Below are 18,386 nucleotides of genomic sequence, written 5' to 3'. Positions count from 1 at the left end.
AAGGAGGGATTTTCCCTTATAAAAAAACTTTATCTCAGCCATATTTGGTTATTTGCATTCTTTACTTTCATCTCGATCTATTGCACGATTATCCTACCAATCCTACCAATCCTCAAAATTCCATTGCACCCTTTGTTCCCGAAGTCAAGATGTCAGAAGAGGTGGCTTACCTCATCAAACAACTTCATTTCACCGAGAAGGAATCAGAGTATATAGAAACTCCAAGATTGATTAGTGAAGAAGACATGGTGGAAATGGGTCGTTGGGTTGTGGATAAGATTATTGAGTACAAGAAAGTTGATTGTGAAGTTGTCTTGAAAGTGTTTCATTTTATTTGGGGAAGCGGATGATTGGAGAACTCTAACATATTATGGGTAAATATGTTTATTTTCAAGTTCAAATCCTGGGACGATAAGTTGACAATCATGAGAAGAACCCCGTGGAGTTTTGATGGGAACATGCTAGCCTTGGCACACTACGACCCAACGCTTAGCTTAGAGGAATTTGATTTTGCGCCTTTAGCCATTTGGGTAAGGATCCATGAGCTACCGTTAGGGCTCATGCGCAAGGCCACGACCATCAAGGTCGGAAACAAGATCAGTCAAACTATTACTGAGGTGCAGGAACTAGCGAGGAAGAGGACCCTAGCGAGTCAGATAGCTAGCAGATGGGGGATGTGTTTCTTAAGACGGTGGCTGAGGTATAGCCTCGCCGATCTTTATGACCGCTTTAAGCTGGAACTGTTGAGGGCTTTGGAACCCATCAACAGTTCAGGAGCTATGAATACTCATCTTTGAAAAGGACCCTCTGGTCACTTTTGTGTTAGAAACTAAGATTAGGAAGAATAAGGTAAAGTCGATCAGACTCGCTACTAGGTTGTATGGCTGTTTTGCGGTGGACCGATCGAGTGATAATGTTGTGCTATTACTGCTAAGGAAGGAAGTAATCACATTTTCATTGAGAAGCTTTTCTAATATTCACATTGATGTGGAGGTTAGATGGAAGGAGCATCTTTTCAGGTTCACGGGGTTCTACGGACGAAGTGCTTGGGTGGACAAAAGAAGAAACTGGGAAACTATTACAAATCTGTCCTCCTTTTCTTCACTCCCATGGTGTACGAGAGGGGAATTCAATGATATCTTGCATGCTTCAGAGAAGGAGAGAGGAAAAAGACAGGATAATGCTCACATGAATGTTTTTTAATGCTCTCTTCGGGATGCGGATTTAGGGTACATCCAACTAGGGAAGGATGGTTTACATGGGTGGGTAGAACCAAGGCTCGTATTTTTGTGAAGGAACGCATCGATAGATTGTTAGCCACCAATGATTGGTGGCTCATGTTTCCCGATTGTTCAGTCACTACAGTCCCGACCTCTTACTCGAACCATTGTGCTCTTTTACTGTGCTTGGAAAGCGTTGCTCCCTCTTGATCCCATAGAGTTGATTACTTCAAGTTCGATGTCTGCTTGACAAAAGAGGAACAATGTGCAGACATTGTAAGATCGATTTAGGAGAACCGAGATGATTCCTTCTTGTGCAAGATAAAGAAAGCCGGTGATAAACTCGGAAGGTGGCAGAGAACGAGACGGTTGCAGGCGAAGAGAGGCGAAAGGTGACTCCGAGATTGAATTCTTTATTTGGATCCAGCTCCAGTTTCGGACTTTGTCTACAAGTAGCGTTATCAGGCCATGGTTGAACTTAAAGAGATTATCGACAAGGATGAGATATATTGGCAGTAGAGATATAGGGTTGCGTGGTTGAAGGACGGAGACAGGAACACTACCTTCTTTCACGCGAGAGCTAATGGACGAAAAAAGAAGAACTGGATAGATGGTATTGAGAGCGAGGAAAGAGTTTGGTGTGACCAGTGGAGGGCATCTTCGATGTGGCCACAAGTTACTTCACCTTTCTATTCTAGTCTTCAGGTGTCGAGCCCGATGAGGAGATTCTACAAGCTATTGATCATTGTGTAACACCGATGGACAATGAATTGCTTTGCCGCAACTTCACCTCTGAGGAAGTCATCCATGCCTTTTCGCAAGTAAACCCTTCTAAAGCCCCTGGTCTTGATGGTTTGTCTGGTTATTTCTACCGTAGTTTTTGGAATATTATTGGCCATGATTTTGTTAATCTTTTTCTTGATTTGTTGAATGGTATTTATGAACTTTGATGATGTTAATCACACTATAATAGTGCTTGTTCCCAAAATTGACAGTCTAAAATTAATGAAAAATTTCCGACCGATTAGCCTTTGCTCGGTCGTCTATAAGGTGGTGTCGAAAGTCATTGTGAATCATTTTAAACCTTTGATGTCTAAATTCATTGTTGAAAACCAATATGCTTTTGTCCCGGGTAGGCGTATCTCGAACAACTTTCTTGTTGCCCATGAGCTAATTCATTACCTTAAAGGATCTAAAAATGGGCCAAATAAAGGGGCGGCTATTAAATTAGATATGGAAAAACTTATAATACGGTTGAATGGGATTTTGTTCTTCATGTCATGATTCGAATGTGGTTTAATGATTTCTTTGTTAACCTCATTTGTAATTGCATTAGCTCTATTTTCTTCCAAATTAGGATTAATGGTACTCTGTTTGATCCGTTCACCCTGGAAAGGGGACTCCGGTAGGGTGACCCCTTGTCCCCATATCTATTCTTATTTTGCGCACAGGGACTCTCACCTTTGCTCCTTGAGGAAAAAAAGGATAAATGACATCAAAGGCATTCGGGCTAGCTTTAGAGGACCTAAAACTTCTCACCTCTTATATGCAGATGATAGCATTCTATTTGTGAAGAACTCAGTCGAGGAACTGAGGAAAATCAAAAGCATCCTTTTGCAATTTGAGAGGGCTTCAGGAAAGAAGGTCAATTTCGAGAAATCCAACATCTACTTCATCCCCAATACTTCTCTCACTGATCATATGGTTTTCTTCAACGTACTAGGAGTTGCGGAGACTCGGAATCCAGGTAATTACCTCGACTTGCCGCTTGCAGTTGGGAAAGGTAAGAGAGTGACTTTCAACTTCATCAAAGATAGGACTACTAAATGAATCCAAGGGTGGACCAAGGGACTTCTATCTTTTGGAGGTAGAGAAATATTCATCAAATCTGTGGTTGAAACACTTCCAGCATATGCCATGTCCTGTTACTTGTTATCAAAAGGGGTTATTGAGGATATTAAAACTCAAGCGAGGACGTATTGGTGGTCAGGCAACCATGATTCTATAGGATGGGCTATGCTTGCTTGGGATAAGGTTTGCCAGTCCAAAAGATTTGGTGGGATGGGTTTCAGGGACCTAAAGTTGTTCAACATTGACCTCATGGGCAATCAAGTGTGGAGACTCATACATGACGAGGAGTCTTTGGTATTTAAGGTTTTCAAGGCCAAGTACTTCCCTCGTTCAAGTTTTCTTGAAACTAGACTTGGGGACAAATACTCTTATGCATGAGCAAGCATTCTTAAGGCCAAGGATGCACTAAGTGAAGGTTTTTTCTGGAGAGTGGGGATAAACAGGTCGTCTTGAATGTTCTTGGACAACTGGGGGGACTCAGGCCCTTTACGGTGGAATGAGAGATACATGGATAGCAGTGCTGAGCTTGTTAAGGTGGCTAATTTCATGCTTCTAGATTGTCCCATATGGGATGAGATTAAAGTATGGAGGGTATTTTCAAGGAATGATGCATCACAGGTACTGAAGACATTGATTGCACCCATCCATGGTGACAAAATTCTTTGGTGCCATCATAGTTCAGGTTCCTATTCGGCCAAGTCAGGCTATAATTGGTTGAAAATTCGAAACAATCCGACTTTGGTCTCGGAAAGTATCTGAAATTCTGTTGCTAAGGCAAATGTTCTCCTAAAGATTAGAATCTTTGGTTGGAGACTCTGTCACGAAGCTCTTCCTCCTGGGGAAAAGCTCAAGCAAGCCAAAATTGGGGATGGTTATTGTGGCCTCTGTAATGATGCGTTGGAATCGGCTCTGCACGCGATTAAGGACTGCCCTAAGTCGAAATCTATCCTCTGCTTGTCGGGACTTCCTCAAGCAATTGTTGATTGGGAATGGACATCCTGCCTCGAATGGTTTAAATTTTTGTGTCCCTAGTTAAACCGAGAAGGTTTTGATTTATTCCTCACATTACTTTGGAATGTTTGGAACCGTAGGAATAAATGGATCCATGGTGATGAGCTGCAATATGATAGAGATGTCATTTTAAAAGCTTGGAATCTTCTTGGAAAGTTTAAACAGGTATCCAATCCGTTCGTTTGCCTTAGCGGAGAGACCCCTCCTCGTAGATTTCACAAGTGGTGCAAGCTGGTGCAGGGAATGATAAAGATCAATGTGGAAGGAGCGTTTTTTTTCCCAGGAGTCCCAGAAGGCCGCAGTAGGCATATTGGCACGAGACTCGAACATTATGGTCCTTTGAGGAATGGCCAAGAAGCTTTTGCATTCACTCAGGGAGTTAGACTAGCCACCGAGAATGGGTGGAGCAATGTGATTATAGAAGGTGATACTATCTCGGTGGTGTACAAACTGTCTAATAGATCCATGAAAAAGACCTAGGACCTCTCTACAATTGGATTGTTGCTCAATGAGGCTCGTTCACTTCTTAATATCTCTCCCTCATTCAAAGTTCACCATGTTAGTAGGGAAGTGAACAGAGTGGCTCACACGCTGTCTCAATGGGCCTTATCGAACCACAATCCCGGTTTGGTTTTTCCTGGATGAACCTGATTGTATTAAGCAACTTGTAATTGATGATGCTATTGGAATATAAGCCTTCTCTTTCTTAAAAAAAGAGTTGTTTTGTTATCAAAAGTGTATAAACCACCATCTTCAGTTCCTTGAAGAAGAATCTCTTCTATTTTTTCATCTCGAACGACAAAATATCTTGCATAAAATTGAAACAAAATGTAGTTTATTCTAGAAAACTTCGACACCGAAAGCAATTTTTTAGTTACTTAAGCCATATGTAATAAATCATTCAAAACCATTAGCCGAGAATCTGTAATTATTAACGAGTAACCAATTTTATTTACGTCTAAACCAACACCATTGCTAATTGGAAGTTTACCTGGTCCCAAGTAGTAAGCGATATTCTGAACATTTTTTCCTCGAAAGTGACTTGGTGAATAGTATCCGAGTTGATATACCAATGTACTTGAGCACCCGAAGCAATACAAGCTTGAGAAGCCTGCACTTTTTTCTGAACCAGATGCAACACTAGCCATGAGAGATTGAGGACATTGTTGTGCAACATTTAAACTAGAGGACACGTTCCTTCTTGCACAATTACTTGAAAAATTGTTGTCATTAGTATCATAGGAACTAGTGTTTTCTGAAAACTCCTCTCTGTTTTTTAGCTTATGAGCATAAACCCCTCCAAAATTCTGGTCAAAATTGTGGTAGCAACGATCCACCAAATGTCCTATCTTGCCACACAATTGGTACTATAGCTTACTACGTCCACTCCACATGACACTTGACTGTTTTGATGTCGATAAGGTTGTTGAACAACTCCATTGTTCTTCTCAACAACTCCTAAATTCTTAGAGGACGTGTGTATAAGATTTGCATTTAACAACACATTGTAAGATTGATTATACATTTTTTACTATGCTTCAGTATCAAGTAATATAACGGCATACCCTCAAGAGTGAAGGCTTTCCGGCTTGCTGTTATCAGAGCAACAAATGGCTTATACTCTAATCATAGTCCTTTCAAAATTGATGCTACGTGTTCATCTGAGACAGGATTTTTGCATGAGGCAAGCGCATCAGACTTGCTTAATTTGAAGACATAAGCTCTCATGCTCTGCTCACCTTTCCTAATAGATTGGGGCTCATTATATTAGTCATGAAGTGACTACTAAAAAAATTATTTACCATTCACCAAATGTCCGATGAGGTTTCGAATCTAACAAAATGTGTAAATAGATGCGGGCTAATATTTGACAAAAACCACAAAACTAACTTGTTATCTTGAGCAATGTAAGATTCATAGTCAACATTTTCAATTTCATTCCCATCTTCAGTAACCATTGTGGGAGGAGGAACTCTATAAGTTCCATTCAACAACTTCTCAAGACGATGGCTGCGCACTTTAAGGACTCTTTGTTTTTTTTTTTTTCCAAATCAAGAAGTTAAACTACTCAAAATCACATTAAATATCTTATCAGAGAAAGATATATTGTTGTTTGAGAAGTCAAATTCACTGTTATTCTGATTTTGGTCAGGCATGATTGCGAAAAAGAAAAACAGCAATTAATTACTTCACATAATCAAGTAACAACTCCAAATGATGTGAGAATCTCACCACACCGAGAATTCAAGAAGAATCGTTTCAATACTCAAGAAAGTCGAAGTAAATTGTTTGAATCACCATAGCTCACCTCGACTACCAACATGTAGGTGTTGACCACATGTTTAATAATTAGTCATTTGAGGCCTGTAAGTCTAATGAGTAGGTGTTAACCACATGTTTTAAATAGATGCATACCAGATTGAGAATCGAACACTCAACCATTGATTAATGTAGGAGAAAAAATTCTTAAAAATAAATTTTTATATCGTGCAAGTTATTTTCACTAATTAAAATATATAATATTTATTATATCATAAATATATAAAATAGTTATACATTGAAAATAAAATTTAAAATCAGTTTGAATAGTTATTTTCTTAATTTATGAATAAAAATTGAACAAAAGTAAATATTTTTTAAAATTCCTTTTCAAAAATCGTTTTCTAACATTTAGATGGTATTGTGTAAGTCATTTTCACAAAATTTGTAAAACGATTTTGAAAAACTTTATTTTGTGAATAAATTATCATACTTATGTATCATTATAAAAGTTAATTGTCCAAATATATTTCATCAATATTTACTTATACTAATGTAAATTAGTTCAATAAACACTTATATAAAATATTTTTTAAATGTAAAAAATCTAGTACATATATTTTATTTACATTTTTAAGAATTATATCATTAAAAATTAATTATGCGCTCTCTCCCTTCCCTTATTTCTTAGAGTTTGTGTCATTTTCTATAGATAAGATTAACTTTTTTTCTTTGATTTTGTTTAGCTGGCGGCGACACCAATTTTGGTGTTAGTTGTAGATCGTCAGTCTTTTTTCTGTTTGTTTCTTTTTTAGTTTTCTAATAAGAATAATTATGCTTTTCTGGTACGTTTTTCTCTACCTTTGTGACCCATTTTTTGTTTTCTGTCTCGGTCGTTTGGCCATACTTTTATTTATGTTTTCTCATGATTGGTTTTGATGATGTCATGACTAATCAAAATTGTACTTATTTATAATCCTAACAATCTTCCTTGCTATGAACACTCAGATTGAATTTGGATGTGGATTTTTGCGTTCGTGGATTGTTTCTCACGAGGATGAGCTTTGATTTCTGATTCTCGATGTTATTTCAATAGCTTAATCTCCTTTTGTGGTTCGTTTATTGATGCAGTCAGATTTGTTCGTATCTATTTTTTGTTCCAGTCTTTTGGTTGGGATTTTAACCTTTTCCATGTATGATCCTTATATGATCTAAAGTGACTAATTTCAATGTTATAGGAAATTGTTCAAATTATATATTTAATTTATGATGATAATTGTAAATACTTATTATAATTTTGGATAGTTTTACTTTTTTAATAATTCTAGCAAGTTTTATTAAAAAATTAATTACACATATCATATGTTAATATTAAATTGTACAAAATCTATAGAACTATACAGCTAGATTTATCTCCTAATCTAGCCATTACTGTTTGTTGCTCACCCGCAAATAGCCTTTGATTATTTCTTTTCATCCCAATCTAATATAAATATGCTGGCCAAGTAAAAAACATAAAATAATTGAAATCTGGTTTTCCCCTTTAACTTAGTACTTGCCCAACTCATCTACAACATTTTTTGCCGTATGGCTCTTGTGAAAGCATAATATTCAAAGTAGAGATGATATTAATTTTTAAAAATAAAAAAATTTAGCAATTGAAATCATTTGATACATAGATGGTCTAAAACTTAGGCTTCACAAGCATAATTATTTGGCATAATTTAATGATTTTAAACCCTAAACCTTAAAATATAAAATCTAAACCCTAATAATACAATGATTAAATTGATCTATTTTCATAATAAAGGGAGCAATTTAATCAACTCCCTATAATTCAAGGAGTTGTTAGATTCTTTCACTATTGATAATCTTAATATCTTGTAATCTAGATATGCTAAACGCCATCACAGTTAATTAAATAAAAATAATAGGCTAAAACCCAAACTTAGAAAATAGAGAGATCGCTATATGTAAACAATTTAGTGAATATAAATAATAAGAAATTAAGAACCGACTTGAACAAACAAGTGCTGATGACAAAGGATAAAAAAGAACAGATTGTAATAGTCAATAACACGACATAATAAAACATAAAATCAGACTAGAATATTTAAGGCATGCTAGTTCTTGGAGCAATCAGTTGGCTTAAACGTGATGGTCTGATTCCCAGTATCATATCCAATCAAGAAATTAATCTGTGCTATGTTTCCATATATTGCAAAATCTTGTATCGAACTGAAAGCGAAGCATATAGTTTTATCCGAAACCAGAACGGAAGTATTCAATGACTTCAACTCGAAATCGGTATCAGTGAACTGCACCGTAACATCAGGAAGTTCAATATCCTTTTGAGCTTCATAGCATAAACTCAGACCTGTGGACCTTCAACCTTTGTGGAATTAATGTGGCTATCCACGGCTGACTCGAGTTCCGAGTAAAACTCTGATGGGAGTAACGTCAAAGTAGTGCCTGAATCAATGATTATGTTGCCTTCACCTGAACCGGTAGGAGAGCCTGTGAACTCGATTCTCTTGGTTCCGACACTGATGGCCTCAAGGGTTATGTAGTAGAAAGTGTCGGGTGATTTTTTAACCAGCGGAGTCGAAACAACTCCAGGTCCTGAAACCACTGCACTGGAACCAAAGTTCAATCTGCTGGAATTCCCTGTTTCCGAAATTGGCAACAAGCAGTAGGAGAATTTGCCTGCAATGGAAGTCCCCAATTGGGAAATAAGTGAAACTTCACCGCCCCCGAGGCCGATAATGCCTGAGGTTTTCTCATTGAATGTTCCGTCGTTGTTGTGCCCACAACCAGGGTATCGAATAGCGTTCCGAAAACGCTATAGCGGCCGTGATATTATGCTCGCATCACCGTCCGAAACTGCTATTCATGGTTTTTACGGTGGGTCACGGATTCACACCGATTGCGGTGGATTACACCCGCAATTTAACGGAAAACGGATGATTGCGCCGATAACGGGACGCAATCACCGTTATTCAACCGTGATTCTAAGACAAATACAAAAATCAACATTCATTGCAATCATCGTATAGAAAACAAAAAAGAAAATTAAGATAATATATTCCCTGCAACTTGTGAGCCCACAAGTATAGTGAAAAGTGAACTGAAAGCTGAAAAGAAAGAAAAATTACTTACAAGTTACAACCAAGATAGGGAGTGAGACAAAACAAAATAGGTTATTTAATCAACCGTGAACTCAAATACCCACACAATACACATCTTACCAAAAACCAATCGAGAAGGGGAAGAGCCGAAAAAACAAAGCCCAGTTAGTAGGAAGTCTTCTGTCCGTCGAGCTTCGCCGTCGGTGAAGGAGTAGATCAAGGCATCAAGCTTCCCGCTTCCATTTAAGAAGGTATTTTTTTTTGCTACTTAGTTTAGGAAGATTGAAGATGTAATCTTCACTAGGGGGATTTGAGGTTTTGATTTCGAATATGGAAGAGTGAAATAAGTAGGGTGAAAACTAAATTTTTTTTAACTGGGAATGAGAATAGGAAGAAACGAAGAAGATGGCTATGACTTGAGAGAAGTGGGAACTGAGAGTGGGAAGAGCTGAGAAACTTCTGAGGACATCTCTTGGAAGTTGAGATATTTGATTTGTTTTTCTTGATAATAAGATAATATGTAATTTTTTTACACATTTGATTAGACAAAAATCATCCAAATATCTAATAAAAAATAGACCCTAAAATTACTAAAAGATCCAATGCCTAATCACTACCCAACGGGCCTTAAAATTAGAATGTCTTAACTCTTAATGCTTGCAGATTTTATAATTGAATCGAGTGAGTTCTTCTTCCTTTTAAACCTTTTAAATTATTTATTTTTTAAGCTTTGAAATGACATATTAAGATTTTTTTTTACTTTGTTCAAGAATATTTTGATAAATATATATAATCTAGATATATAATAAATTGTATAAAATCACAAAATATTAAATTTAAAATTATTTTTTGTTAAATTAAAATTTATATTTAGATTTAGATATCCAATCCGAAAATTTGAATATTCGATTTTTTCATATTAAATACAGATCACGGTTTTAATAATCTAAATTTGAGAACTATATTATAAAAATCCACATATATTAAAAAAATCATCATAATTTTTACATGTTCACTTGATCATGTGTGCACTCTACCTAGGGATGGGCATGGGTCGGGTTGGTGGACCACCCGACCCGAGAAGAAAGGGTACTCCACCCGTAACCCGACCCATCGAAATTATAATTTCACTAGACCCGACCCGACCCGACAAACAATTAAAAAAATTCGACCCAACTTAACTTTTTACTTATTAAAACCCACAAATTTTTTAATTTAAAATATAAAAAATACCTAAAATAATCGTTGGAAATACACCCTAATATCACGCTTGATCCCGCATTTTGAGTAAAATAAAAAAAGGAATAAAAAAGCAGGAGGACGAGATGAAAAAAACATTAAAATGAGTTAAAAAATAGATAAAATAATCGTTGGAAGCCACACATGCTTGCCAATTGTATTCACCTCCCTTGGGAACCATGAAAGCTGCCGTGTGGGATTAGATTTCCTTTACAACAGGTCACAAAAATATCAACAACAGTAAAGTTGGGCTTGAAAATTCAAAAAGTAAACAGACAACAACTGAGTTGCTCCCCATTACGAAATTAAAGAAACTGAGTTGCAGTGCCAGTGCCACTAAGGTTTGGTGCTGGCGTGCTGCCCCCTGCCACAGCCACTATGGTTGGAACTTGGGCCATCTCTTGCTTTTTATGACTTTGGTTGTAAAAACAAAAATGATGGTCTTCAGAATTCCATAGTTGGTTTTATTATATAGTTTTGAAATTAAATGAAACAACTAACTCAATTCAATGAGTGTGAATTATATTAAAAAAGGGAAATATGTAAAATTATTTCATGCACCACCGAGGGAATTGCTTGCTATCTTACTGCCACTAACTTTATCTTCATTCAATATGTAAAAGCTATCAACATATGATAAGTGTTCAGAATTGTGCACATCGTGATATGAATATACAATTTTCTATATCTAAAATATTATCTACATGTATTCATATTTAAATTCTATTGAATATAAAGAATAAATTTTTATTAGAAAATTACTTTTTATTTTCGATTAGTTAATAGAAGAGTATTTTAAACTTCTAATATTATCATATATTTTATTTTATTTCAGTTTAACTTATATTTTTGTTTACAAGCTAGGAAAATTATATTTTTGTTTAACTTTACGTATATATTAATTTCAGTTTTTATTGAAATTGAAACATGCCACCACGTATTGAAAAGTTCCCGACTGAAGGATTAGAAGGTGCACCGAGTAGAGATATAGGTTGGCACTTTGGAGATCCAGTTCCAAATACGAAAGGAAATGTTGTATTTAAACTTTGTGGCAAAGTTGTGAAAGGAGGAATAACATGGTTTAAAGAGCACATTGCTCCTAAAATCGGTGAAGTCGCACCCTGTCCTAATGTCACTGGTATGTGAATATGTGATAGTGATACTTTATAATTTCTTTATAAAAAATACTTTATAATTATTTTAAATATTAATAATAAATATTATACATTATTAATAGTGTGAATTATATTTATTTGATTACAGGTATCATTAGAGAAATCATGATGAAATTACTTAAAGAAGCCAAGGAAATGAAAATGGACAAAAAAAGGAGAACAGATGAATTCTTATCACAATTAAGGGAAGAAGAGGATGAATTCGTAGATGATGTTTCTGCTATGAGACAAGCCACTCAAGAAAGTATTCAATCCCAACACGAATGGCATAGAAGAGAAGAATTCAGATGAAGTACGGGTGGTTGGGATAACATTTATGAAGAAGGACGATCTTCTTCTCTTGGATCACGTGGAAGATATCGTGAAGAAATATCTGAATTTAGTTTAAGGGGAACTATACCTGAATTGGTTAAGAGCAAAAGCTCAAGAAAACCAAAGGTTAGCGAGTCTATTTAAAGACATTGCGTAAAAAGATGGGTGAAGCGGTCTTAAAATTTATAATATACGATCGACTTCCTTTTCGATTAGCAAGCTCTCCTTGGTTGTATAACTTAATTCAAGTATCAATGGAAGTTAGAAAAGGTGTAAAGCTCCGAACACCTTATGATATTTCAGATGTGTATTTGACATCGGAGTATGAACAAGTTCGTGAATGGGTAAATGAACTGAAGACGCATTGGAAACAACTGGGTGCAACTCTGATGTGTGATGGTTGGACCAATAGTTTAAATCAAATGCACATCATCAACTTCCTTGTTTATTGTAGTAAAGGAACTTTATTTTGGAAATCTGTGGATGTCTCGAGCGTTCGTAGTAGAGATGCTGAATTCTACTATAATTTATTAGACAAAGTTGTTGAAGAAATTGGGGAAGAATACATTATCCAAATAGTGACCGACAATGAGACAACAATGAAAGTCGCTGGGAAAAGATTAATGTTGAAAAGAAACCATCTTTATTGGTCCTCATGTGCAACTCACTGCTTAGATTTATGTCTTGAGGATATTGGAAAAAGTCTACTGTAGCAAAAGTGTTAGAGGAAGCGAAGAAAGTGACATGCTTCATATATAATCACATTTGGACCGTTGATTTGATGAAAAAGTATACTCACGGTAAGAAAATTCTTCGCCCTACTCTTACTCGATTCGCTACTGATTTCATACAGCTTGAGGAGATAACAAGGCAAAAACAAGGTTTGAGAGATATGTTTAAGTCAAAGGTTAATATTTTATAATTATTTAATACAGTTACTGATTACTCAATTATAACAATATTTAATGATTTTATTAGTTCCAATTTTTAAATAAGTTAAATTATGTTATTGATTTTTTTCTTATTAAATATAGGAATTCAGAGAATCAAAATGGGGACAATAGAAATCAGGGCTTGCTTATGAAGCCAAAAAATTGTTTTGGGAAAAGATTTTTGGAAAAAAGCCGTTGATATCATAAAAGTTTACGAACCCCTAGTCAAAGTGCTAAGGCTTGTTGACGGTGATGAAAAACAACAATTGGTTTTAGGAAAATTGTCGATATTCCATCGAGTATGAAAGAATTATTGACAATAGATGGAATTTTATGCATTCCAACTTGCATTCAGCTGGTAAGATAAAATATATCATATCATTAAGAGATTTGTTTTTATTTTTTATTTTAAGTTTTATAATTTATATTATTATCATTTGAGCATAAATTATGATTAGGTTATTTCCTCAATCCTCAATTTCAATTTGGGGTGGAGCATTCTGAGAATGTATTAGCATAAACATTAGAAGGAACAAGATTAGTGATTGAAAGATTATAACCTTTTATTGATAATCAAATCAGAATGGTTAATCAGGTTAGTTTCATTCAAGTAATATTATTTGTAACTTAGTTAAATAATTTGAAATTGAAATATTTTTCTCATTTTAACTTAAACTTTTATTTATGCAGTTGTTACTATTTTGAAGTAAACACGAGACATTTGGTACTCGACAGGCACAAAGAGCTTGGAATCAAATGAATCCAGGCAAATAGTTAATTATATTATTTACTTTATATTATTTAATTATATTTGTACATTTTGATGTTAGTTTGAAATTTAAATAATATTATGCAGCTGAGTGGTGGATAATATATGGCACATGTACTCCTGAATTACAACGATTAGTAATTAAAGTGTTTAGTCAAACAACTTCTGCATCAAATTGTGAACGAAATTGGAGCACATTCAGCTATATTCACACCAAAGCAAGAAACATGTTAAAGTACAAAAAACTTGAGAAACTAGTGTTTACGTATTATAATATGAGACTTAAAATGAGGCATCAAAAAAGAATGAGCATTGATGATAAACGCTAGTTACAATCCTATCAGCCTTGATAATATCTTTGAAGATGTTGATTCACTATCAGAATGGCTTCAAGAGAAAGAGAATCCATTATTAGATGGTGAAAATGCTGGCGTGTTGCCTGTGGATACCTCATATGATGAAATGAATGTTGACGATCAATCTCAACAACAAAATTTATCTCATTCAAGTTCTAGTGCAACACCAAGTCAAAGTGGTGATGGGCCCAATGGTGGTGGTTTAAGTCCAATTGATGACGATGATAAACAAAGTGGTGATGGAGCTGAATTTAGATCTTCTAATCGGTATGGAGAACAATATTTATACAGGTAGTGGACATTTTCATGCTTCATCTAGTAGAGAAAGAAGTGAACCAATAGCTCGATCAAAAGGAAAAGGGAAAGACACCAGAAAACATACTTCTGAAGGTTGTTTTTTGGCAGAAGATCGACTTCTAGTAACTCTGGGTATATCAATTCATCTACTAGCACTCATGATTTTTATCCATAGGGACAATATTCATATTTTCAACCTTCACATGGTTATTATCCACCATTTCCTAATTATGGTATGCCTTATCAGCCTCAAATGTACCCTCCACCACCAATGTATCACCCGCCTCCACCTCACATGTATCCTCCTCAAGTATATCCTATATCTCAATTATTTGAAAATCAAGGTGAAAATGTTACATTTTTTGAATATATTTTTGGACAAAGACCACATAGATCAACTGGAGATCACTCTCAAAGTGAATGTGAATGATCTGATCTTCCTCGTTATTCCACTAATTGGTGAAACTGCTACCACCCCATTTCTAAGGTATGTTTGACCTACCAAAAGAATCTATGTTTCTATGACATTTAATTAGTTATCATTTTTTTGGATTTTAATTTACATTGTTTGATTGGTTTTAGATTAAAAGAGAGACACCCATAATGAAGATTGTTGAACATCTTGACATAGTTAGGTTGCTTGCACGAGGTATGTGTTGTTTTAATTATTGTACATCGTACTTTTATGATCTTGCTTTAATAAAGATTGTTTTCTTACTTTAATTATCACATGAGATATGTGTTGTTCTCCTTGCTTACATTTGATATATATATATATATATATATATATATATATATTATTCTTGAGTTTTTCAGTGAAAGATAACTCTTTGATAAAATGGTTAATAATTTCTTATCTCATAATTTATTTTTATCCATTTTAATTTATTAGATTTTTCCTATGTTGATAGTATTATTTCTTTTAAATAATAATGTATGCACAATGTCATCGTTAATTAATTATCTTATCCTATCATCAGATTTTTAAAGTCTTCTATTTGGTTAAACTATATTATATATATGTTAATTTCTCTTAGAAAACATTTTAAAAATCTTTATAAATGATTCTTTATAATTATAATTATTTTTATTATGTTTTAAGATAAGTTGTGTAAAATTAAAAAAAATTCACGACCGCGACACCCGCAGTGAACGCAATGACATCCGTTATGTCCGCAACCGCGATAAACGCGACGCGACTGAAAATGTGACCGCGAACGCTATTTAAAACCCTGCCCACAACCGATGACTGTTTTAGGAACAGCCGTGGGCTGACCTGTTGTCGAAGCCAAGGTGAGTGTATAGGCTGCAAGATCACCATTTGAAAAAGATGGTTCACCGTAAGAGACTGAATATTGGCAAGTATTATCAGTAGAACAAGAGCTCCCTTGGAGGCTGTCACATTGACTTGCACTGCAAGTAAGCTTTCTGTAAGTGGATAATTTACTGGGGTCGAAAAGTGGAACTTCTTGCTTGAAACACTGAGAACAAGGTTTGCATTGAGTCCAAATAAGATCACTTCCTGTATCAGCTATTACAACAACATCAACAGCTGGGACAGGGTTTTAAATAGCGGCCGAATAGCGGTATCGCGGCCGTTATATCGCGGTCGTGGCGATGTCTGAAACTGCTATTGAGGAAAATAACGGTGTGAAGTGGGATCACAACAATAGCGGCGAATCGCGCCCAATCGCGGATCGCTATTCTGTTATTATTCCGTTATTTTAATTTTTTTTTTGAAAAAAACAGGTTTTTTTATTAAAAAATCAGCTCCCTTGAAAAAAATTCACGATCACGATATCCGCCATTACCGCAATAATATCCGTTATATCCGCAACCGTGATAAACGCGACGCGACCGAAAATGTGACCGCAAACATTATTTAAAACCCTGATGCCAACTGATATATTCATCACATATGCACCCGAATTCACAATGATTTCAGCTTCTGCGGACTTTGTTGTGACAGAAGTCGGCTTGAAGTGATTAACACGATCGAAAGAACGACGCAAACCATTGGTGGCACGATCAGAGGTGGTTTCCGAAGGATTGTATAAGGGAGATCTAATGGAGTCACGGTGGATCAATTCAACACTGAAACCACCATTTTGAGCTTCAATAAGGCAAAGGGTTGAGAAAGAAAGGATAGCTAAAATAATATCTGCCATTTGTAAGAAGATTGAGACTAAACGCTTGAGAGAATTGCAAGTTTGGGTGCTGTAAACACGATTTACGGTGGATTTATTTTATAGTGTTGAAACTTGAAAGGGTAATTGAATTGAGACAGAACAAACTAAAATTAAAATTAAAACGTATAACAGATAATTAAAGGTGAAATGATATACAAGATACATTCAATTAATTTCTCTTTTTAATTACAAAGTATATGAATACATGATTACAAAGATACACCTAACGTTAATTTCCTTTCTTCGTTGAATGTTTTTGAGATTCTCATAACCATAAAATCTCGAGATCAAGAAAATAATAATAACAACGTTTTATTTCTCTTCGTTATGGATTGTAAAACTGCTCCAGCTTCATTTATGTTGAAAGTTTGCAATCTATGGAATTTTTGCTCCATAATTGCTTCGAATTTTGATTTACCAGTTTAGTATTGCTGCGAAGAGCACTTTTAGTTAAAAAATTTATTTTGAAAGTAGATGCAATATCATATGGTTAAAAGTTAAAAAAGGATAAATGCGTTTGAAACGGTAGTTTAAACCAACCAAAATTGTTAAAAAATCCAGATTTTCTATTTTCAAATTGTGTTTGTCGATTATGTATTTGTAAGTAGCTTTGTTTACTCTTTGATGTAAAAGTGGGACTCCAAGGTATTTACCTAGGTCATTTATTTATTTATTTAATCATCAAATTTGTTATATATCATAAAGATTATCGAAAAATAAATAAACATAATCCCTGAAAGTCTCTGGCCCTTTTGGTCGATATCTACAAAGACCTCGCTGGCTCTGAAGCTCTTCAGCTTTGCCCCGGAGATCCTCTTCATACTCTAGACCCTTTCAATCGCCTTAACCTAGCGAATCAACTCAGAAAAGACACTAGGAGAGTCGGCGGCCAGGTAGGTGAGGATGTCGAGGTAAAAGCTTTCCTTAAACCTCCTACAATGGTGGTCCTCAATCACCATTAATTCTGGTGCCTATCGGCTCATTCGGAGGAACTCTTGCTTATACTAATATATAGACCGGTCACCCTAGACCAGATGTGAGAACTGATCTTCAAATCATCAATGTGAGCCTCTCTGATGTAGTTCTATCAGAACTCAAATAAAAAAATACTCACACGTTAGTCTCTTTCCCTTTAAAGTCATATCTATCATCTTCCACTAGTCTGTGACATCATCCTTCAATAAGGTGATGCCACATTCTAGCTTACCCTCAAGGGTAAGGTGTAGTTGACGAAACGTGCGGAGAGTCTCTTAAAGTAATCGATAGAGGGCGAATGGGTCATCTTCACTTGAACAAAAAGTCTGTACTGATAGTACTGTAAAAAACATGCAAGTCTGCTTATACATTAAACTAGTTTCATCCCTAAGTTGCGCGTTTCATCATACTTGTGATTGTATTTTATTGTCTCCGCATTACATTTAGAGTTAGATATCGACACATTGCATCTTGAAATTTTAAATTAATCAAACATTTTGGGGGTTCCGTCGTTTATAAAGGTGAAACTCTAAACCCTAAACCTCAAACCTATCTAACTTTCATTGCGGTATTAGATGACTTTTGCCAACAAAGAAGGCCACCAAAAGAGTCACCGAAATGACACTTCCATGTTTATTGCTCTAAGCAACTCAGACAATCAACTACAACTGAC

At 35.4% G+C, this 18,386-nt stretch overlaps 1 pseudogene; it reads right to left on the bottom strand.

Annotated features, from left to right (window-relative positions):
- Positions 1–8,464: 8,464 nt before the first annotated feature.
- LOC120179142 lies at positions 8,465–16,717 on the bottom strand (annotated as a pseudogene).
- Between the last annotated feature and the right edge of the window lie 1,669 nt (positions 16,718–18,386).

This window comes from Hibiscus syriacus, unplaced genomic scaffold (assembly GCF_006381635.1).
Source record: "Hibiscus syriacus cultivar Baekdansim isolate YM2019G1 unplaced genomic scaffold, ASM638163v2 tig00112402_pilon, whole genome shotgun sequence".
In the NCBI taxonomy this organism is placed as follows: domain Eukaryota; kingdom Viridiplantae; phylum Streptophyta; class Magnoliopsida; order Malvales; family Malvaceae; genus Hibiscus; species Hibiscus syriacus.
Note: the sequence above shows the minus strand (reverse complement) of the source record. Positions and strands in the feature narration are given on the sequence as shown.